The following is a 25312-nucleotide window of genomic DNA, read 5'->3' on the forward strand; positions in this document are numbered from 1 at the left end:
AATTCTTACAATTTTGTCATGAGATGCAGAGAATATTTTGCTGTTTTAAAGCTTATTTTCATGCAATTCTATACATTTTGCCATGTCTAATGTGTATTTGTGTGATATTTGAGGGACTCAAACATTACAACATAATCTATGGGCTAAAAAACATTAGCTGACATGGACTAGCTGATCTGGACATTTCGGACAAGTTATAAATAGCGCTCCCTGCCGACCCCTGCGCCCCCTCTGCCGACCCCTCGCGCCCCAGGGGGGTGCCCCACAGTTTGGGAACCACTGATTTAGGTTGAGGCCCTGCTGAAAGGTGAATTTGTCTACTGGAAAGCAGACTGAACCAGGCTTTTCTCTAGGATTTTGCCTGTGCTTAGCTCTATTCCATTTCTTTTAATCCTAAACTCCCTTGCCGATGACAAGCATACCCATAACATGATGCAGCCACCACCATGCTTGACAATATGACTAGTGGTACTCAGTGACATGTTGTGTTGGATTTTCCCCAAACATAACGCTTTGTATTCAGGACCAATAGTTCATGTCTTTGCCAATATTTTTCCAGTATTACTTTAGTGCCTTATTGCAAACAGGATCCATTTATTGGAATATTTTTTATTTTGTACAGGCTTCCTCCTTTTCACTGTCATTCAGGTTAGTATTGTTGATCCATCCTCATTTTCACCTATCACAGCCATTCATCTCTTCAACTGTTTCCACTCTTGGCCTCATGGTGAAATCCCTGAGCGATTTCCTTCCTTTCCCCAACTGAGTTAGGAAGGACGCCTGTATCTTTGTAATGACTGGGTATATGGATACACCATCCAAAATGTAATTAATAACTTCACTATGCTCAAAAGGTTATTCTATGTTTTTTTTACCAATAGGTGCCCTTTGCAAGGCATTTGAAAACCTCCCTGGTCTTTGTGGTTGAATCTATGTTTAAAATTCACTGCTCGACTGAGGGACGATAACAACTATCTCTATGTGTGTAGAGAGATGAGGTAGTCATTCAAAAATCATGTTATTGCACACAGTGAGTCCATGCAGCACATTTTTACTCCTGAAAGTATTTAGGCTTGTCAGAACAAAGAGATTGAATAATTATTGGCATTTTCCTGATCACATGACTCGGACAGGAAAAACTGGTCGCCTGCTCTGGGAGCCAAAGATGAATTTGTTCTGTGCCCAAATTCTTCTCCCTCCTTTCCCTTTAAGTGGTTCAAGGAAATACCCCCCATAGATTAAACAGCATAGGGCTAGTGTAAGCACGGGTTATTACACCAATCCTATGCTTTTAAATCCATGTGGGGGAGTGTATACTAGAGCGAAAAGGGTTGAGAATTGGGACGCAGGATATGACTCATGAGATGCTGTTGACGATGTTCTGTTTGATGTTTCACTGTGCATATGATGAGTATGTCCTAGGTCCTGGAGGGCCAAAATGTCTCTTGATTTTCAATGCCTTTTAATCACAGACTGTGTATATTCTCTCTGGCCAATCATTGACATTGACTGATCAATAAGTGAAGCTTGTGCCAGAATGAAACTGAAACCAGTAGGATTAGATGGCTCAATGACTTGAATGGATGTGTAAAGCTTTAGAACAGGACAATAACAGAAAATCCCATTGCCTAGTATCCTACCGTTCAATCCAGACATGTTTTTAAATTGAACCTTTATTTAACTAGGAAAGTCAGTTAAGAAAAAATTCTTATTTTCAATGACAACCTACCAGGAGAACAGTGGGGCAGTGGGGTTCTGGGGCAGAACGACAGATTTTTACCTTGTCTGCTCTGGGATTCAATTCAGCAACCTTTCCGTTACTGGCCCAACGCTGTAACCACTAGGCTACCAGCTGCTCCAGGTGAATGTGCTCTGAAAATGAAGTCTTTGTTTACTTGCCTTTGCTCCATTTTGACAGGCTGAGTTCCCCATTTGTATGGCCTATTATCAAAATGTTTATTTTCCGATCAGTTCTGAAAACTGTCCTGCAGTGTTTCATTTTCAGCCACACAGATACAACATGTTTTGGGTATTTATGAATGAGTGCAACATACATATGTTATTCAATCAAAGTTACAACTTCAACATGGTCTCGTGTTTGTGTATGTTTGCTATTTTGGAATAAACTGTTTGATTTGGATTGTATAGTATTTTGCCGGGCTATTTCTGATTTACGCTAACTGGTCGTTGTCTTGCCAAAGCAACAATGTAGTGTTTCTAACAGCAGAAACAGTCAGGTACCCAGGCTAACTACAGTAGTTGTGTCATTGGGTGCGATTCAGATAACCATATTACGTGCGAGCTTGCAAAGTTTTACAATATCATTATAACACGGTGATGTGGTAAAGATTGTAAAGATCTGATGTTCTACGCAGGCCTTAGGATTTGTCGATTTGGAATGTGCTCAGTACGTGTGTCACTGTGAGAAGTGCCCCTTTTCTGTTTTGTGAATAGTTTGTCATCCTCACCATATGGCATGGCTCCCACAGGTCGTTGTGTTTGATAGGTTCTTGACGTCACCAACTCACTCCGAGTTACAAAAACATTGTTGTTACCCTTTGTTAAAAATAGCCTGGTACCAGATCTGTTCGTGCCACAGGAGGTGGCAAGATAACAGACAAGTCACAGAAATGGAGGAAATACTACATTTACATTCAAGACACATGACCCACTGCTCTCATAACTTGGGATGTCAACCTCAACATGGCCATAGCCCAGCAATGACCAAATATCTTTACAGCTCCACACAGCCTTGTGTGTGAACCAGTACAGTTGGTTAAACGTTGTGTTTCTCCTTTCGGGTTAACTATGAGAAGAATGACCATAACATGTCTGCTGAGCGGCACCACTCCTTATTGTCACGGCTATGGAACCGTGTGTGTGTGTGTGTGCGTCTATGGAGAAGGGAGAGAATGGTGGGAGGGAAGGGAGGTGCACAGAGGACAAGGGTGGCGGAGGCACCCACTCATTGTCTTGCGTCAGATTTGAGTCTGCACTCTCAAGTCGAGGAGCCCTTGGAGTGATGCCAACACCCTGAAGACAATGGGGATTCTTATCTCTTTGTTAGAAAATCCTGCTGTGGAGAGAGAGAGGAGGACTGAGGGTGAGAGAGAGCAAGGCTGCTCCAAGAGGCTAGAACACACTGCAGATGTGTCATTTGGGTTCAAATTCCACCCCTGATATCCATGATTCCATCCCCCTCTCCCCCACCTCCCTGTCCTCCCCCACCTCCCTGTCCTCCCCCACCTCCCTCTCCTCCCCCACCTCCCTCTCTCCCCCACCTCCCTCTCCTCCCCCACCCCCCTCTCCCCCCCCACCTCCCCCACCACCTCCCTCTCTCCCCCATCCCCCTCTCCTCCCTCTCTCCCCCCCCTCCCTCTCCTCCCCCACCTCCCCTCCCTCTCCTCCCCCACCTCCCTCTCTCCCCCATCCCCCCCCTCTCCTCCCTCTCTCCCCCACCTCCCTCTCCTCCCCCACCTCCCTCTCTCATGGTGATGCTGAGAGGCTGTGTTCACTGATTCAGGTGGATCTGTGCTGTAAAACTACACGCATCGATTGATTTGTTCCATTTTTAGACTGCATCCTGTAAACAATAGTCTAATGCAGAACTCGTTTCTGTTGGCCGTTGATGCCATCCTATCAGAAACATGCTCTAGTACAAAATACTATAACAGTGACACATTTGAGAAAGAATTAGCTGACACACAGACATCTCTGTCAGTAGCAAATCTTTAATTACAGTAATTTGCACAATGCTAATATATATATATATATATATATATATATATATATATATATATATATATAAATATATAAAACAGACCTAATAAAGTGCTTCGTAACATACAAACGTCCTACTCATTATTTGGCACACCATTTTATCATAGCGGAATCACATATTTCAATCAGTATAATTCATTAAAAAAAGCAATGAAATTATCATAAACATTATATTGAATACCTACCCTATTTGATTTCATATATACTTTATCATTATATCAAATATATCATTATTCAGGTGGTACTAACAGGGTTTGTCCCATTTCCCATAACGAAATCCTTTCAAATATAAAAAAATGCCAGTGATGTTCTTCATGGTACATTCAAACCAAAATATTGGTTGAAAACATACAATATACATACAGTCAATCCATTAGATATCATGAACCACGTGGGAAATGTTGAGAATAGGTAGATTGCATTTTATCCTGCAACACTCCTGAGAGGAACTCTTTGTGTGTGTGTGTGTGTGTGTGTGTGTGTGTGTGTGTGTGTGTGTGTGTGTGTGTGTGTGTGTGTGTACTGCAGACATTGAGATGTGGCCTTTAATTCCTGACATATGCCGTCTACAGAAAACAGTTCCTCTGTCCATCGAGTGAGTGCGAGATCGCTCCTGCGTTTCAGTCCATCACTGAGGGAGAGTAGCACTTCCTTATTGAAATACACCATGCGACTGGCTTTAGTCCTGTTCAGAATGTTCCATGTAGTAGTTTTAAGTAGGGGTGCCAGAGTCCTGGTAGTGACAATCATTAGATTTCAATGAAGGTTTATTTTAATTTGATTTATTTAACCTTAATTTAACTAGGCAAGTCCGTTAAGAACAAAGTTCTTATTTAGGCGACAGCGTTCTGTTTGAAATGTTCCATGATACTCTTGTCAGGGAGTTGTGACAGTCATGGTTATAGTCCCTGAGAGCAGTAACAGTCCTGGCCAGTCCTCTTTCCCTCAGCTCAGTAGGGTTGGACTTGGGCTCGGGGGATGATGCTCATGGCTATGTGGTTGCTGTGGGGAGAAAGATGAAACAAGAAAAAAAAAAAAAAAGAGTTTGTATCTTGGTTCCATACCACCTTTACTGCAACAATGTTTCAATCAATCAATCAGTGTCCTGGGCCCGTATTCACCAAGAGTCACGCAGTAGTAGTGCTGACAAAGGATCAGTTCAGCCTTTTATGTCATATTGAATAAGAAGATAAGATGATATGGGGGCCCACCGAGTACCGAAGTACAATCATCGGATGCATACGTGTAAATATCTTAGCTACTCACTCATAGTTATCACTGTGCTTCATCCTCCTGTAGAACTTGGCCAGTTTGATGGAGAAGATGATGCTGGGGACCAGGAAGATCGTACACCAGCCCAGGCTGAACCAGAATGCATTCTGGACAAACAGACACACGTAGGTTAATAAACCATGCTGGATTAGCACAGTGAATCCTTTTCTCTCTCTCTGTGTGTAATAGTTTCCTCACCAGAGATTGCACCATGTTTGAGCAGACTATAACCTCAGCTGAGTCCATCGCTTCAGCCACTGGGCCACAGAGACCAACCTGCTGAGTGATCTACAGAACACACACACAGAAGTGTCAATCAATCAAATGTATCAATCAATTGTATTTTATATACCCAGCCTGAAACCCAGGCCTGTTTTAACAGAAGATGATCAACCACACATTCTTACACGTAGGGTTGAGGCTAAACCTAAAATTAAACCAAACACACGGTAGAGTAATGCAGTGATACAGTAATAATAGTACACTAAGTGAACACACCGTGAAATTAGCCCAGTCAGCATACGCCGTGAAGTACCCCATCTGACAGTCTAGGAACCCCCTACTCTCCTGAGAGCGAGAGAGAGAGAGAGACAGATGTAAATTCGACACTCATACTCATGAGAATCAGTGGAGCTTTGCAGCAGAGAATCAGGTGGACTTCCCTGTAACTACGTGAAGTGGGCCTTGTGAGCTAAGATGTGAGCAATGGCTGTGGTGCTACAGGCGAAGTCAGACAGAGAGCTGTGCTTGTCACACTCATCGGAACTCATCTCTCCCTCTTCACTGTACAGAATGTGGCATTATGACGTCGTTTTCTGGTTGTATTTTTTTTTTTTCCGTGACGGGATGAGCTTGTGTGGCTACTCACGGCCTTGACAATCTGTGTAGTGTTAGTGTTGAGGAACTCTTGAGCTGTTCCCACTTCCCTCAACACATCTCCGACTGTGCGCTAAAGGAGAGAGCGAGAGAGAAAGAGAGAGGGATGAGCGCGAATTGCACAGCTACATTGTGACGTGGTCTAATGAAAGAACACGCGCTGCTCATGCTTTCTGAACATCCTGCAGTATACTCACATCGATGTGTGACGCTATGACACCGAGGGCATCTATGGTGGAGTTCAAATGAGTCTGAAACACAAAAGACCGACCGATACTATATCCACACGTACACACAACGTGACTCTGCTCTGAATAATGACCTCCGAAGAACTGATGAAAACACGTCACAGATAGTTCAGATAGCTGTACATTTAGTACGGCCACACGCATGGGACATTTAGCTGACCGTTGTCCAGAGCAGAAGCCGACAGCGCCAGGCTGGTCGGACGTACCAGTTGTGGGAGGATGGCAGTGTTAATGTAGAACTGGATCTCTCTCAGGTCTGTAGCCTCCTGTGTCAGCTCTAATTTAACACCCGTCTGGAGGGAGACGGTGGGACATGCTTCACATTACTGTCTTTCTACAAATGCACAGTCCAACACTGAGGAGAACATTATACGATGATGACTGAGTGGATTTTATTACTCACTTGAGCAGCAGCCAGTTGGTCTAGCCTGTCTGCTGTTTCATTCAGATCAATGCTGGAAATATTGTTGATCTAAAAACAGACGTCGAAACCGTTACGGTATGTCATATGATCTGATGTATGCTCAAATTCGATACAAACTACGAGACCAAAGGTCACACGGACGCGCACACTTTGTACCTGCTGGGTGACAGAGCTGAAGTCGACATCATGGGCCTTGTCAGAGAAGCTGTGTAGCTGATTGCGTATGTCGCGGGTGAGCAGGGTGACTGTCGACAGTTTGATCTCATTCCTGTCAAAGTGCTGCTGAATCTCTTCTGTGTACTGGGAGGGGAGAGGTAAACACATGATTAGAAGGACTAGTGGAAAAATTGTCCTAGGAGAGCAGATGGTTTAATATATGGACTTTACACCAATTTGGAAGTGGAAACATAAGATGATTCATTTGGGAATTAAATCCCCATGTAAAGTGATTCCCAGTGATCATCAATAGACAGTATATGGTGATAGAAAAAGTTAAAACCATATGTGATCGAGTAGAAACCATACGTGACAGAGTAGAAACAGTAGGAACCCTACGTGACAGAGTAGAAACAGAAGGAACCCTACGTGACAGAGTAGAAACAGTAGAAACCCTACGTGACAGAGTAGAAACAGTAGAAACCCTACGTGACAGAGTAGAAACAGTAGGAACCCTACGTGACAGAGTAGAAACAGTAGAAACCCTACGTGACAGAGTAGAAACAGAAGGAACCCTACGTGACAGAGTAGAAACAGTAGGAACCCTACGTGACAGAGTAGAATCAGTAGGAACCCTACGTGACAGAGTAGAAACAGAAGGAACCCTACGTGACAGAGTAGAATCAGTAGGAACCCTACGTGACAGAGTAGAATCAGTAGGAACTCTACGTGACAGAGTAGAAACAGAAGGAACCCTACGTGACAGAGTAGAAACAGAAGGAACCCTACGTGACAGAGTAGAATCAGTAGGAACCCTACGTGACAGAGTAGAAACAGAACGAACCCTACGTGACAGAGTAGAATCAGTTGGAACCCTACGTGACAGAGTAGAAACAGAAGGAACCCTACGTGACAGAGTAGAATTAGTAGGAACCCTACGTGACAGAGTAGAATCAGTAGGAACCCTACGTGACAGAGTAGAAACAGTAGGAACCCTACGTGACAGAGTAGAATAGGTAGGAACCCTATGTGACAGAGTAGAAACAGAAGGAACCCTACGTGACAGAGTAGAAACAGAAGGAACCCTACGTGACAGAGTAGAAACAGAAGGAACCCTACGTGACAGAGTAGAATCAGTAGGAACCCTACGTGACAGAGTAGAAACAGAAGGAACCCTACGTGACAGAGTAGAATCAGTAGGAACCCTACGTGACAGAGTAGAAACAGAAGGAACCCTATGTGACAGAGTAGAAACCATATGTGACGTAGTAGAAACAATAGAAATCGTAGTGTGACAGTCGTACTTTGGACACGTTGAGCAAAGCATTGAGGTCTATGAGATCATACAGATGGAGTGTTGTCCATAGAGGCCTGTTCTTTTCACAATCACTACAAACACACAACAATACATCATTACATAGCACAATAGCACAACAAAAACAACATTACATTTAGAGTGACTTATAGTAACCAGAAAGCAGATCTTTCATTTGTATAACCCTTTATAATGTTTCTACATACTTGTATACTTCAGTGAGTGTCAGGTTGCTCTTCAGGCCCAGTGTCTTTCCTAAATTGAAGCCTTGTATCAGGCCTGGAGTGTCAGCAAACTGGGGAGGGGGGAGACACACAATCAATCAGTGAGTCAATGAATCCATTGTGTGTGTGTGGATGTATGAGTGTGTGTAGGCGTGTGAGTGTGAGTAGGCGTGTGAGTGTGTTTGTGTACCTGTAGTAGCTGTCCACTGCGCCAGGGCTGGCAGATGAGTGTGTAGACATTTCCTCCCAGTATAAACAGTACTAACACCACCAGCATGAAGAGCCAGGAAAACAGGAAACTTAGCCCTGCACCCCTACACACACAAATACGTTGAGATCACTTTTTCACTAGATGACTTTTGTTAAGGGCACGGGCGTCACTTATGCCTATGCTCGCTCACACACACACACACACACACACAGACACACACACACACACACACACACAGTGACAGTACATACGCCATGAGGAAGGTTCCTCCACAGTCTGCGGTGCTGGATCGTTCTGTTGGCTCGTCCTTTGGGCTTAGTCCAACCGGGCCCAAAAACAGACCCAGGAGGTTACACACTACAACTAGGAGAACTGAACAGCTCAGGATAATACACACACCCCACCTAGGGAGACAAACAGAAACAGAGGATCTTTACCTTATCTGTTCAGTCCTGTCAGTGTGTGTGTGTGCGTGTGGGTGTAAGTGTGTTCATTACCTGATCATCTCTACCCTCTCTGACTGTTGTGAGTACATGCCGATGTATCTCTGAGCCTCTCCCAGTGTGTCTGAGATGTTTCTGAGGGCAGAGACAGGGATGTTTCCCTTCACCTCAGAGATTTGTCTCTTGATGTCTTCAAGCTGCTGCTTCACATCTGAGGGAGAAGGATGAATATACCTCTAGACACTGATCCAAGGTCAGTTTTAAAGGTATTTAGGTAAGGTTAAAGCATAAGATGTGGCTATAAGGCTAGTAGACATAATCTTGATAGTGTGGGTGTGCATAATAACCTATACAAGGTAGAAGTTTAACTGAATCTAATTGATTTATAAAGCTATTTTTATGTCAGCGGATTCCACAAAGTGCTTATACAGAAACCCAGCCTAAAACCCAGAGCAGCAAGCAATGCAGATTGTGGCGTACAGCAGGTCAGCCACCAGGGGGAGACTCGTCGAGGTCTTGTGACAGGCGGAGTACACATCACAAGGCGATGGCTCCCTCTGCTGGACGTGCCAGGTCTCGACGGGCTCTCTGGCCAGGACTAATTGGGGCTGGTGAGTAATCAAGGGCTGATTTCCCATAAAGCTGCCAGAAGGGCAGCACACAGGAGAGAGACTGGGGGAAGAAAGGACTCCTGTATAGTTGGGGACAGTTTGAGACGTAACAGGGGGGAGTTCTTTTTTTTTTATCCCCACGGGACACAGATAGACCCGGAGCCCAGAAGATGGTATCCCGGAGGGGGTCTCATGGGGGTGACCTGTTCTTTTCTTTTGAACTATTATTTGAATAGACACCTTTTGAAACTGAGCTAATCCAACTCTGTCCGTGTCTGTCCTGTGTAAACGTTTTGACCCAACCACCTGGCCTGCCACAAGATGTAGAAGCATGGTGGCTCTGAAAATCTCCCGAGAAAGGCAGGAATCTAGGAAAACACCTAGAGGAACCAGGCTCTGGGGGGTGGCCAGTTCTCTTCTGGCTGTGCCGGGTGGAGGTTATAAGAGTACATGGCCATTAAGGCCATATTGTTCTTCAAGATGTTCAAACGTTCATAGATGACCAGCAGGGTCAAATAATAATCAGAGTAGTTGTGGTGTCTTAGTCCTATAACAGTAGTGACATTGAAGGTAATATACTCACTCTGTACCATGTCCTTGGTGTCGTTGGTCACTTTTTGGGGAATACTGGCAAAGAAGTCTTCTCCCTGACACACACACAGTCAGAACCATCCTCAGTAACACTCCATGGAGTTTCCCAGCATATATTATGCATGGAAGTCAATGGAGGACTTGCATGAAAAATGTATCAAGCATGCATCTCAAATTCCCCCTCAGAACAGGACCATGCATATTACTGTATCATGTCAGTAACACTTCACTAATCCATGGCAACTGTGTGTGCATTGTGTATTTCCCCCCACACACACAAACACTCAAATGAAATTGTATTTGTCACATGCACCGAAATTGCCACATGCGCCGAATGTGAAATGTGACCTTAACATGAAATGCTTATGTTACAAGCCCTTAACCAACAAAGCAGTTAAGAAAATAATGTCTTGAAAATGTTTACTAAATAAACTACAGTAAAACATTTTTTTTATAATAATTATAAAATAACAATAATGAGGCTATATACAGGTGGTACTGGTACCGAGTCAACATTCGGGGGTACATGTTAGTCGAGGTAATTTGTACAAGTAGGTAGGGGGGGTCAATTCAAATAGTCCGGGTGTCCGTTTGATTAATTGTTCAGTAGTCATATGGCTTGGGGGTAGAAGCTGTTAAGGAGCCTTTTGGACTTAGACTTGGCGCTCCGGGAAAGCTTGCCGCATGGAAGTAGAAAGAACAGTCTATGACTTGGGTGACTGGAATCTTTGAAAAAGGTCCTGGATGGCAATAAGCTTGGCCCTGTGATGTACTGGGCCGTACGCCACTGTAGCGCCTTATGGTCAGATGCCAAGCAGATGCCATACCAGGCGATGATGCAACCGGTCAGGATGCTCTCGATGGTGCAGCTGTATACATTTTTGAGGATCTGGGGACCCAGGCCAAATATTGGATTGTTAGTTGATCCATCGGCCAGTTTCTTGGAACACTATACCCATTTTGCCAATTGGACTTGGATCCCTCTGCTACTTGGAACCCTAGTAATCCACGACAGGTCTATCGACGTCACCACACGCGGAGGCAAAAACAGACTGCTAGCCCCGGTCTGCTAACTGCTAGCTTGCTATCCCCGACCTGCTAACTGTCTGAATCGCCGTGCCCCCAGCCAGCCCAACCACTTACTGGATCCATACGATCACTTGGCTACGCATGCCTCTCCCTAATATCAATATGCCTTGTCCATTGCTGTTGTGGTTAGTGATTACTGTCTTATTTCACAGTAGAGCCTCTTGCCCTGCTCAATATGCCTTAACCAACCATGTTGTTCCACCTCCTACATATGCAATGAATCACCTGGTTTAAACATCTCTAGAGACTATATCTCTCTCATCAGTACTCAATGCCTAGGTTTAACTCCAATGTACTCTTTTCCTACCATACCTTTGTCTGTACGTTATGCCTTGAATCTATGCTATCTTGCCCAGAAACCTGCTCCTTTTACTCTCTGTTCCGAACGTGCTAGACGGCTAGTTCTTATAGCCTTTAGCCGTACCCTTATCCTTCTTCTCCTCTGTTCCTCTGGTGATGTAGAGGTTCATCCAGGACCTGCAGTGCACAACATGCCTACCACTTTGAAGATGCAAAATTGCAACATTTCTATTGTGAAACAAACAAGAAATAAGACAAAAAAATAATAAAAGAAAACTTGAGCATGCATAACTATTCACCCCCCCAAAAAAGTCGATACTTTGTAGAGCCACCTTTTGCAGCAATTACAGCTGCATGTCTCTTGGGGTATGTCTCCATAAGCTTGGCACATCCATCCACTGGGAGTTTTGCCAATTCCTCAAGGTAAAACTGCTCCAGCTCCTTCAAGTTGGATGTGTTCCGCTGGTGTACAGCAATCTTTAAGTCATACCACAGATTCTCAACTGGATTGAGGTCTGGGCTTTGACTAGGCCATTCCAAGATATTTTAATGTTTCCCCTTAAACCACTCGAGCATTGCTTTAGCAGTGTGCTTAGGGTCATTGTCCTGCTGGATGGTGAACCTCCGTCCCAGTCTCAAATCTCTGGAAGACTGAAACAGGTTTCTCGCAAGAATTTCCCTGTATTTAGCACCATCCATCATTCCTTCAATTCTGACTAGTTTGCCAAGTCCCTGCCGATGAAAAGCATACCCACAGCATGATGCTGCCACCACCATGCTTCACTGTGGGGGTGGTGATCTCGGGGTGATGAGAGGTGTTGGGTTTGCACCGGACATAGTGTTTCCTTGATGGCCAAAAAGCTCAATTTTAGACTCATCTAACCAGAGTACCTTCTTCCATATGTTTGGGGAGTCTCCCACATGCCTTTTGGCTAACACCAAATGTGTTTGCTTATTTATTTCTTTAAGCAATGGATTTTTCTGGCAACAATTCCATAAATCCCAGCTCTGTGGAGTGTACTGCTTAAAATGGTCCTATGGACAGATACTCCAATCTCCGCTGTGAAGCTTTGCAGCTCCTTCAGGGATATCTTTGGTCTCTTTGTTGCCTCTCTGATTAATGATTTCCTTGCCTGGTCCATGAGTTTTTCTGGGTGGTCCTCTCTTGACAGGTTTGTTGTGGTGCCATATTCTTTCCATTTTTTAATAATGGATTTAATGGTGCTCCGTGGGATGTACAAAGTTTCAGATATTTTTTTACAACCCAACCCTGATCTGTACTTCTCCACAACTTTGTCCCTGACCTGTTTGGAGAGCTCCTTGGTCTTCATGGTGCCGCTTGCTTGGTGGTGCCCCTTGCTTAGTGGTGTTGCAGACTCTGGGGCCTTTCAGAACAGGTGTATATATACTGAGATCATGTGACAGTTCATGTGACACTTAGATTTCACACAGGTGGATTTTATTTAACCAATTATGTGACTTCAGAAGGTAATTGGTTGCACCAGATCTTATTTAGGGGCTTCATAGCAAAGGGGTTGAATACATATATGCATGCACTACTTTTCAGTTTTTATATATATATTTTTTTAAACAAATTACTATTTTGTGTATGTCCATTACATGAAATCCAAATAAAAATCAATTTAAATTACAGGTTGTAATGCAACAAAATAGGAAAAACACCATGGGGGATGAATACTTTTGCAAGGCACAGTAAGTGTTCCTTTTGTCCAGGTTAGAAAAGGCAGTGTGGAGTGCAATAGAGATTGCGTCATCTGTGGATCTGTTGGAGAGGTATGCAAATTGGAGTGGGTCTAGGGTTTCTGGGACAATGGTGTTGATGTGAGCCATGACCAGCCTTTCAAATCACTTCATGGCTACCGATATGAGTGCTAAGGGGCGGTAGTCACTTAGACAGGTTACCTTTGCTTTTGTAGGCACAGAGACTATGGTGGTCTGCTTGAAACATGTAGGTATTACAGACTCGGTCAGGGAGAGTTTGAAAAGGTCCGTGAGCCGGCCGTGACCAGGAGGTCCATTGGGCGACGCATAGGGAGGGTTTGGCCGGTAGGGATATCCTTGTCTCATCACGCACTAGCGACTCCTGTGGCAGGCCGGGCGCAGTGCACGCTAACCAGGTCGCTAGGTGCACGGTGTTTCCTCCGACACATTGGTGCGGCTGGCTTCCGGGTTGGACGTGCACTGTGTTAAGAAGCAGTGCAGCTTGGTTGGGTTGTGTATCGGAAGACGCATGGCTTTCAACCTTCGTCTCTCCTGAGCCCGTACGGGAGTTGTAGCAATGAGGCAAGATAGTATCTACTAACAATTGAATACCACAAAATTGGGGAGAAAAAGGGGGTGGGGATAAAAAAATAAATGTCAGTGAAAACACTTGACAGTTGGTCCGCGCATGCTCTGAGTACATGTCCTGGTAATCCGTCTGGCCCCGCAGCCTTGTGAATGTTAACCTGTTTAAATGTCTTGCTCACATTGGCTATGTGATCAGCCAGTCATCTGGAACAGGTGGTGCTCTCATGCATGCTTCAGTATTGCTTGCCTCGAAGTGAGCATAAAAGGCATTTAGTCCGTCTGGTAGGCTCACATCACTGGGCAGCTCAAGGCTGAGTTTCCATTTGTAGTCTGTAATAGTTTGCAAGCCCTGCCACCTCCGACAAGAGTCAGAGCTGGTGTAGTAGGATTCAATCTTAGTTCTGTATTGACACTTAGCCTGTTTGATGGTTTGTCTGAGGGCATAGCGGGATTTTTTAGTGTCCCACTCCTTGAAAGCGGCAGCTCTAGCCTTTAGCTAGGTGCGAATGTTGCCTATAATCCATGGCTTCTGGTTGGTATATGTACATACGGTCACTGTGGGGACGACGTCGTCGATGAGCTCATTGATGATGCTGATGACTGAGGTGGTAAACTCCTCAATGCCATTGGTTGAATCCCAGAACATATTCCACTCTGTGCTAGCAAAACAGTCCTGTCTGACTACTTCCGTATTGAGCGAGTCACTGGTACTTCCTGCTTTAGTATTTGTATGTAATCAGGAATCAGTAGGATATAATTATGGTTAGATTTGCCAAATGGAGGGTGAGGGAGAGCTTTGTACGCATCTCTGTGTGTGGAGTAAAGGTGGTTGCACATGTGACATACTGGTAGAAATGAGGTAAACCTGATTTAAGTTTGCCTGCATTAAAGTCCCCGGCAACTAGGCGCCCCGCTTCTGGATGAGCATTTTCTTGTTTGCTTATGGCCTTATACAACTTGTTGAATGCGGTCTTCATGCCAGCCTCGGTTTGTGGTTGGTAATAGACTTAAACTAAAAATATAGATGAAAACTCTCTTGGTAGATAGTGTGGTCTACATCTTATCATGAGGTACTCTACCTCAGGCGAGCAATACCTCGAGACTACCTTAATTTTAGACATCGTGCACCAGCTGTTACTGACAAATAGACACACACCACCACCCCTCGTCTTACCGGACGTAGCTGTTCTGTCCTGCCGATGCACGGAAAACCCAGCCAACTGTATATTATCCGTGTTGTTGTTCAGCCACGACTCAGTGAAACCTAAGATATTACCCTTTTTAATGTCCCGTTGGTAGGATAGTCTCAAACGGAGCTCAACCAGTTTATTCTCCAGTGATTGCATGTTGGCCAATAGAATGGATGGTAGAGGTGGGTTACTCACTCGCCGACAAACTCTCACAAGGCACCCTGATCTGCGCCCCCTGTATTTCCTTATTTTCTTCATGCAAATGACGGGAATTTGGGCCTTTATATCCTTTGCGTCAAACTCATTAAACAAAAAATCTTTATCCAGTTCGAGGTGAGTAATCACTGTTTTGATATCCAGAAGCTATTTTCAGTCATAAGAGATGGTAGCATCAACATTATGTACAAAATAAGTAACAAACAATGTGGGGGGAAAAAACACACAATTGGGTAGGAGGCCTTAAAACAGCAGCCATCCCCAGCAACATTCTTCTAAAAAGCACACACACACACTAACTCACTGTCTTCCATGCAGAGGTTACCTTAACCTCTACTTACAAAAGAGGGATTCCCTTTGATTATAAATTAGTTACATTATCTGTGGTCATGTTTTCCACAATGGCATACAGTACGCAGTACTGACACAGCAAGAAAGGTGCCGTTGTGTATGATTACTTTGCCTGGCATGCCACAAAACACCTCATTTGGATTTTGAACATTTGCTGCATATAAAATCAACTAGTTAATTGATAGTCTTCGCTTCCATAGCCCATATGGAACGATCCAAATACATAGTCTTGAAAAATGTGTCTATTTAGTCCAGACAGACTCACCTCTTTCACTTTAGAGTTTAGATCAGCCTCGGTGACGTTATTAACGGCCGACTGCAGTTCACTCAGACTGGGGACCTGTGGAACACACACACACACACACACACACACACACACACACACACACACACAAACACACAAACACACAAACACTTTAGATTGCAAACTGCTCATAATCCTCAATGACTTCTTTGCAGTAAATGTCATTATTATGCTTTGGCAGAAGGGGGCAGCAAAGCCAGAACTATCAACTATGCTGACATTGCCTGCCTTATTTTTGATTTTACTTTCATTTATACGGGTTTTTCTCATTGAGAAATTGAACCAGGTCTCTCTTTTCCAAGAGAGACCTGGCCAATAGCAGCAGGGGGAACAACGTTTCAGACAAAACAACTCACATACACTAACACAACATTAAACAAAACTATAAACCCACATACAGTACAACAATTACATATTAAATGTTAAAAACACGAACGTCTTGACTAAAAAACAGCTGTCCTAAAGACAATTACACCCTTCTATGTTATATACATCGATCAAGTATTTAAACTCCACCCACGAAACTAGATCATCACATTTTAAAATGATGCTCGTTATCGAAGTAGATCAGTGATAGGGATGAATGAAATACTGCATTGTCTATGATAAAATAAACTGAAGTCTAAAAACAACATTTATATGGAACTATTCAGGCCTTTTGTTGGACATGTGTTTAGAAGATAAATACACAATGCAGAGGATGAGAGGTCAATATAGTACTAAAGGTCAAGAGGACTAAAAGTCAATAGAGTACTAACGATCAATGGAAATAAATAGTGTTTTTTCTGTAATAGGGATTAAAGACCAATGGGTCAGAGACATGGGAGGAATTTCAGTCTGGGACTCACAGCTACATGGCAAATTCTCATTGGTATACATTGAGCCTGAAATCGGATACTTGTTACTTGGCCATTGGCACAGTTTAATTGCAAGGAATTCTAATTGGTCAACCACAGGCTAGAGCTGGGTTATAAAACTACATCCTGTCCCTTTGTTCTGTGGAGAGAATCACTGAGGACAGGGGAGAATGAACATCTACCTCTCAGCATAACATCTTTGATTTGTCCTCCTCTTTGAATAAACCAATTGTTCTCCCCCTGATATGCTTAAGGGCCTGTGTTGTTGAAGAGTAACATCACTGCTAACAGACAGAAATGTCTGGTTTCTTCTTGTCTTACTGATAAGGTGTGTGTGCATGTGAGCATGCATTATGAGCTGTAGTTTTCCTGAAACCCAAGCCCTTCGTTGGTGGTAGCCTGTTTGAGGGGGGGGGGGGGGGAGTGCGTCAGAGGGAGTAGGAGGAGGAGGCGGAAGAAAGGACAAGTCAGGTCAGCTTACAGACTGAAACCTGACATCCAAAGATAACACCATGAGTCATTGAGTCTACTCATTTGCCTGTGTCGTGTCGATCTCATTAACCTAGTAATGTGTTCCTCCTGTTGCAAGGCAATTTCCTCAAAACACAGTGCATCACCACACAACACACACTGTCGAAAACCACGCACACATGTTATCAGGAACACAGAAGAGCTTGATTGTGTTTAACAAAAGGCCTGAATCCTTCCTTATCAAGAACAAACCAGTAGGATGAAAAGACACACTGGTGGGTACAGGGTGATAACTGGGGAACCAGAACAATCGTAGAAACGTAGAAAGAGGAAGAGGCGGCAACACGAAACTAAGTTGTACTCACAGCGATAGTGGTGGCAATTGTTAGTTTCTGTAGCTCTGACTGATAGGCCGAGCACGCAGTACAGTTAGGGTTTCTCAGTGTGCTGTTGATGCGGTCTCTGACAGAGCTAACATTATCCTGGACCACAGATACATCAGACCGGACCTGGGTTAGAGTAGAGTCTAACCTCACCAGCAGGACACTGGTACTGTTCACCACTAGGATACAAATACAACATACACACATTTTAAAATGTCAGAAGACTTTAAAAGCACTTTGTTAAACAATTAATGTAGATAATTCAAATGAACCTATATCAGAAGAGGAATATACACACAAACACCACACACAAGCGCACACACACACAAACACACACACAGGATGGAGTTGTACCATTGGCTATATCTCTGACAGACTGCAGGGAAGGTTTCAGGGGCCCTCTAGCCTTCTCTGGATCTCCTTGCCCAGCAGATTACCTATATCTGGGAGCGAGAGAGAAGGTAGAGATGTATGTCATTGGTGTTTCCCAAATTGTGAATGGCAGCTAGTCACTACTGGGTCAAAACGACGATTGGCATTACAGTTGTTTCAGTGTGTTTGTACTTTGCAGAACGTGTGATGCATTATGTGACTAGAAGCTCGGGAACTCACTATTGAGGCTTCTGGTGACTTCATCCACTGTCTCATTGCTCCCTATCAGCACACTATCAATTTGCTGAGCAGAGATAGAAGACACACACACTTAGACACAGGAGAGATTACATAAAATTGAGGAGACTCTCTCAAGCACATTCTGAACACAAAACTGAAACTTCAAAGCCACTACCGACAGCCAAAATGAATGATTGACATGTTCTAACAACACAACCTGCCCTACCATTAACCTATCCTTCTCTCTCCATCCTTTCCCTCTCTCTTTCTCCCTCTTCCCCCCCTTCTTCCTCTCTCTTTCTCCCCAGTCTTGCTCCCTTTCTCTCCCTCTCTATCCCCTGCCTTCTTCACCCTTCTCCCTCTCTTCCCCCGGCGTCCCTCTCCCTCTGTTGTACCAGATAAAAGTGTTGACAGTGCGAGCCTGACCGTCAGTTAAACATAAAGGTGAATGGGCGACTAATGGTGTGACAGAGGGTCAAATGTCATACCCCCAAGACATGCTAACCTCTCACCATTGCAAATAACAGGGGTGGTTAGCATGTTTTGGGGGTATGCTGTTTGACCCGCTGTTTTTAAATCACTCGGCATTATTCACATTTCATTTTAGGATGATCCGTAACCATGGTATCATCCACATTAATGTAGAAGTGTTTAGAAACATATTTTATATATATATATATATCCAAAATAACAATACAATATTTACCATTGATTTCTAATGGGCACTAAATAATCTGAAACACAACCAAAACGAACTGCAAATGCATACGGCAAGTTTGTAGAGTCACGCTTGATGTCGTCATTGCGCCCTAGGTACATGGGGCCAAAATTTAAACCTGTGACAACTTGATTCATAATAATCTTTAGGGGTGTCAATAAATTTGACCCCCCCCCCCCCAAGGGCAGCTGAGGGGAGGACAACTCATAATAATGGGTGGAACGGATCAAGTACATGGAAAACATGTTTGATTTGTTCAATACCATTCTATTTATTCCTTCCAGCCTTTACCATGAGCCCGTCCTCCCCAATTAAGGTGCCACTTGCTGCCTGTAGAGCATACTCCATAGCTCCAGTATTTGAATGATTTATTTTATTGTCTTTCTTGCTCATCTTTATCAATGGTGTCAATAATTTCAGACCCCATTGTTCATCTATAAAACTGTCTGCATTGACATGTCTATAATGTTTTAGAAACTAAACTGGTCTTCCTTCTTCATTTATTACTTAGGTTTTCTACTCCCTTCTGAAAATCACAGGTAAGTCCTCTCTCACACGCACGCGCACACACACACACACACACACACCTGTGGGACAGCAGTGAGGTAGGTTTGGAGGTTGTCAAGTGTATTGTTGAGTTCTACAGAGCTGTCCTCGACACTCCCTTTCAGAAACTGGTTGCTGAAGAACATGCAGATGTTCCCTGAACTACACACACATGCACAGAAAAATTAGTGTGTGTTCATTGTTTTACTTCATATCAAAAATGCTCGTTTTTTTTCTTATCCAAAAGGATTAAAATATGCGCGCGCACTTACAGTATGACTAGCGTGGTGAGTAGCGTAGCCCAGTAGAATCCTCTCCTGTGACAGTGGACAGCTTGAGTCTGCTTCTGGTACATGTGTCCTCCACAGTGTCCACAGCAGCGACAGCAGGCCAGGCAGAACCCCACCAGGGGCATCAGGATAATGTACACGATCCCTATAGCAGCACACACTAGGAAACCAACTTCATAGAGAAGGACCTGAGGAGATTCACACACAGTTAACATACACAGACACACACACACACACATTAACATAAACACACAGATACACTAGTAGAATATATAGGATTATGAGCACAGTGTAAATAAGAAGAAGAAGAAAAGTTGGCTGATTCAACATTGGTGAAGAGAAGGATGGTGACACTTTGCTCAAATATATTAACGTTGCACATTACTGTGTAGTGTTAGTGTATTTTACACTGTCATCTACTACTCATGCAATACTATGAAAACCGAATGACCAGAAATATTCATTAGACCAATCTTCTATCTTTAACAATGAAGAGTCATTGTTGTTCAATGTGACGTCACACTCTGTCAAATATCACTAGACAATAGATTGACTGTGATGTGGACATCTGTGGCATCTGTTCTCACCTCTTTAATGGTCTTGTCATCATTGTATATATTGCCATTTTCCTCCAATAATTTCACCAGCAAATCTAAGGGAGAGAGATGGAGAGGGAGAGAGAGAGGGAAAAAAAAGAAGACGGATGATCTGGATAAGCACTACACAATGCGTACATATGTAAGGGTCTTGAAATCATATGGCATATGAAAGCAATTATGAAAACGTACAGTTATGATATAACTATTGTTCCCTGAAGGAGGGAATGAGGTATAACATACTTTGGGGAGTCAACAACTAATCATTTCACCTGAAGAACTGAACGGATGCCAAGCCCGCCCTCGGAAGTCCCACCTTCCTGACTATAATACTGGGGGTGGCATACATTTCCTCAATTATTAAGTACCTCTCTTCAGCGAGCCCAATTTCACTGTAGGCGCGGAGTGATTGTATGTTCCCATAGTATGTTATACCTCGTTCTCTCCTTCGGGGAATAGTAGTTAAATTCATAACTGTACGTTCCTTTTCCGTTGTCACTCTGTATAACATACTATGGAAACACACAATCACTCCCCAAGCCCAGCACGCCTATGATAGCCCATGCACACACAGGAGGGGGGGGGGTGCATGTGACAAATGCGCATGTGGCGCAGGTGACAAATAAAATTAGATTTGAGACCCTGGGGTAGAACTGACAATACCTACATGACACGTCAAGATGGCTCCCACATAAGCTTCAAATGTATAAAAAGAAAGGCCCTGCTCAAAAAGCTCTTGGAAGGACATCAAAATGTCCACCAAAGAGCTCTGAAAAGGAGAATCTCCTTTAACCTGACATCAAATCTCGAACGCACGCCACTTACAGTGCCTTGCGAAAGTATTCGCCCCCCTTGAACTTTGCGACCTTTTGCCACATTTCAGGCTTCAAACATAAAGATATAAAACTGTATTTTTTTGTGAAGAATCAACAACAAGTGGGACACAATCATGAAGTGGAACGACATTTATAGGATATTTCAAACTTTTTTAACAAATCAAAAACTGAAAAATTGGGCGTGCAAAATGATTCAGCCCCTTTACTTTCAGTGCAGCAAACTCTCTCCAGAAGTTCAGTGAGGATCTCTGAATGATCCAATGTTGACCTAAATGACTAATGATGATAAATAAAATCCACCTGTGTGTAATCAAGTCTCCGTTTAAATGCACCTGCACTGTGATAGTCTCAGAGGTCCGTTAAAAGCGCAGAGAGCATCATCAAGAACAAGGAACACACCAGGCAGGTCCGAGATACTGTTGTGAAGAAGTTTAAAGCCGGATTTGGATACAAAAAAGATTTCCCAACCTTTAAACATCCCAAGGAGCACTGTGCAAGCGATAATATTGAAATGGAAGGAGTATCAGACCACTGCAGATCTACCAAGACCTGGCTGTCCCTCTAAACTTTCAGCTCATACAAGGAGAAGACTGATCAGAGATGCAGCCAAGAGGCCCATGATCACTCTGGATGAACTGCAGAGATCTACAGCTGAGGTGGGAGACTCTGTCCATAGGACAACAATCAGTCGTATATTGCACAAATCTGGCCTTTATGGAAGTGGCAAGAAGGAAGCCATTTCTTAAAGATATCCATAAAAAGTGTTGTTTAAAGTTTGCCACAAGCCACCTGGGAGACACACCAAACATGTGGAAGAAGGTGCTCTGGTCAGATGAAACCAAAATTGAATTTTTTGGCAACAATGCAAAACGTCATGTTTGGCGTAAAAGCAACACAGCTCATCACCCTGAACACACCATACCCACTGTCAAACATGGTGGTGGCAGCATCATGGTTTGGGCCTGCTTTTCTTCAGCAGGGACAGGGAAGATGGTTAAAATTGATGGGAAGATGGATGGAGCCAAATACAGGACCATTCTGGAAGAAAACCTGATGGAGTCTGCAAAAGACCTGAGACTGGGACGGAGATTTGTCTTCCAAAAGACAATGATCCAAAACATAAAGCAAAATCTACAATGGAATGGTTCAAAAATAAACATATCCAGGTGTTAGAATGGCCAAGTCAAAGTCCAGACCTGAATCCAATCGAGAATCTGTGGAAAGAACTGAAAACTGCTGTTCACAAATGCTCTCCATCCAACCTCACTGAGCTCGAGCTGTTTTGCAAGGAGTAATGGGGAAAAATTTCAGTCTCTCAATGTGCAAAACTGATAGAGACATACCCCAAGCAACTTACAGCTGTAATCGCAGCAAAAGGTGGCGCTACAAAGTATTAACTTATGGGGGCTGAATAATTTTGCACGCCCAATTCTTCAGTTTTTGATTTGTTAAAAAAGTTTGAAATATCCAATAAATGTCGTTCCACTTCATGATTGTGTCCCACTTGTTGTTGATTCTTCACAAAAAAATACAGTTTTTTATTTTTGTGTTTGAAGCCTGAAATGTGGCAAAAGGTCGCAAAGTTCAAGGGGGCCGAATACTTTCGCAAGGCACTGTATATGTTATACAACCATCTCGTAGAGGGCGCATGGGCCGAGTGTATAGACATAATCACATTCGAGGTTAAACCCCTAGCCGTCAAATTCAACCTTTCAGGGGCCAAACCCACAGATCCATATCTGCGGCTGTGGGTAACAAATGCTCACTTGCGACTGGGACAATAGATCCCAACGACATGGAACCCTTCATGGATCCCTGTCCAACAGGCGGATGGATGATCTCTGGGAATCAAGGTTGCTCGGGCCGACGGGGTTGCCACCAGAATCAACACCAGACCCTCCTGATGGACCCTCTCCACATGGGCATGAATCAGGCCCAGCGGAGGAACGCATAGAGCAGGGTCCGAGGCCACTAACACGCCAAAGCGTCTGTTCACAAACAAATGACAATGCACATTTTTCGAGCGATCTTGGAAAGAGGGGTGCAGTCTCCACTCCCCCTTGGAAAGTACAACTTCCCCATGTTGAGAGATCTGGGAAGATACATCGCCCTGAGTGACAGAAAATGCGCACTGCTTCATACGAGCGTCCCCCTACTGCCTGTTGATGTACGCCACCGACCAGCCTGTTGTCGGACATTACCAACACATTCTGTCCCTCCAACATTGGAAGGAAATGCCTCAGTGCTAGCAAACAGTCAGTAGCTCTAGGTAATTGATATGCAGCGCCCTTTGCGCTGTTGACCAAATCCCTATTTTCGAGTAGCCCACACAAAGCGCTCCCCATCCCAGTAAAGATGCATCTGTCGTGATCAACATGCAGCACACTACCCGAGCCCATGAGAACCCCTTGCAACAACAAACGTGGGTCCCTCCATGGAGTCAACTCCCTTAGGCATGACGGTCATATCTTGAGCAGTCAATGGCAGTAGCGAGATGTGTCCAGACGCGTAGCAATCACTCGGCGCCTCAACAGACGCCTCAACAGAAGTCCTCGAGGCACCACAGCTTTCATAGAGGCCATCAGACCCAATAATCGTAGGCACAAGCGAAAAGGCGCAGAGTGCCCCAGCTGAAACCGTGCCGGACAGAGCCGGAATGCGACCCTCCTTTGTTGGGACAATAAACACAGGATTCAGAACTGTGTCCAGAATGAGACCCAGACACCGAAAGCACTGAGCCGGAGTGAAACAACTGTTATTGTAATCCACTTTGCACCACAGACTTAATATGGGAAACCAGCGTGGCAGGGTGGCCAATACTCTGATCCGCTGGCACTGCACCGGTGCCAAAGTCGCCTCCACTGCCATAGAAAAGGTGCAAAGCAATCGGGAGAGTCCCGAAAGGCAGGACCAGAAACTCGTAGGCCACACCCTCAAAATGAAACCTCTTGAAATGAAACCTTCTGTGGGGAGGATGTGTAGCCACATGAAAACATGCATCCTTCAGATCTATGTGCGTAAACCAAACGCTGGGACACACCGACTGCAATAGCCAGCGAAGTATTAGCATTTTGAAATTGCAAACCTTCAGGTGATTTGTTTAAAAACACACAAGTCCAGGATGGGACTCAACGTTCCATCGCTCTTGGGAACTGACACGGGGACAAGCTTTTGAAGGAGAGAGGAAATCTCCTCTCTCAAGACAGGCGCTAGGACCTCGGAGACCATTGACATAATGACATCAAGAAAAGGAAGACGCACAGCGAACTACAGACTGTACCCCCTTGTCACCATCATCTTCGCCCATGGTGAACTGTGCATGCCAGCCACTGGACAGAGCACGCTGCCAGTCTCCCATGCATTGTCTCCTGAACGGGCAGAGCACCACCCAGAGAACTGGGATTTTTTTAAACAAATTTTTAAATATCCCTACTTGACAACCGTGTGTCTAAACTAGGGGAAGGAACTGTTTATTATACCCACAACTGGATGAGACCGCACTCTTGATACCCAATAAACACAGAGGAACTTTTGTAGAAACAATGTGCTTTCTTGCTACTGCTGTTCTGATACCCAGCCCACACCGGGTTTGGGGGACTTTGCAAACCAGTAACTTGTCCCCGTTGACTGAGCCACTTGGGAGCACTATTGCCCTTGTTGGTGAAACTGGCTCATCCAAATACATCCTCCTGTCCCTGTCAGGAATCCAGGACAATGTCAAGCAGAGGTGGTGGTGAACCCATACTTCTCACCATAGCCAGGATAGTACAGCAGGACGGACGCAGTACAAAATCAACAGCAGCACAGATTTCATCGAGAAGCTCTGAAACCGACTTCCCCGGTCTTATTCAGCTCCTGTAGCAAATCAATATAATACATCAGCTGCATTGTGACCACATTCAATGACCGGGCCGCCACACCCTCAGTGAAGTACACTTTGTCCAGCTGATCCGTCGAGAACCAGCACTATGTATTCATCGTGCTAGGATTAGCCCTCTTTGTAGCCTCTGGAGCTAAGTAACTTGCCAGCTTTCCATCCATCCATCCAGTGTTATAGTGGAGGGATTGTGCATTCCTGGTGGAGGGATTGTG

At 44.3% G+C, this 25312-nt stretch overlaps 1 pseudogene; it reads right to left on the minus strand.

The window, feature by feature from the left end:
• Nucleotides 1-3823: 3823 nt before the first annotated feature.
• LOC135510804 (prominin-1-A-like) overlaps nt 3824-25312 on the minus strand; it is a 32471-nt pseudogene continuing 10982 nt past the window's right edge.

This window comes from Oncorhynchus masou, chromosome 23 (assembly GCF_036934945.1).
Source record: "Oncorhynchus masou masou isolate Uvic2021 chromosome 23, UVic_Omas_1.1, whole genome shotgun sequence".
Classification (NCBI taxonomy): domain Eukaryota; kingdom Metazoa; phylum Chordata; class Actinopteri; order Salmoniformes; family Salmonidae; genus Oncorhynchus; species Oncorhynchus masou.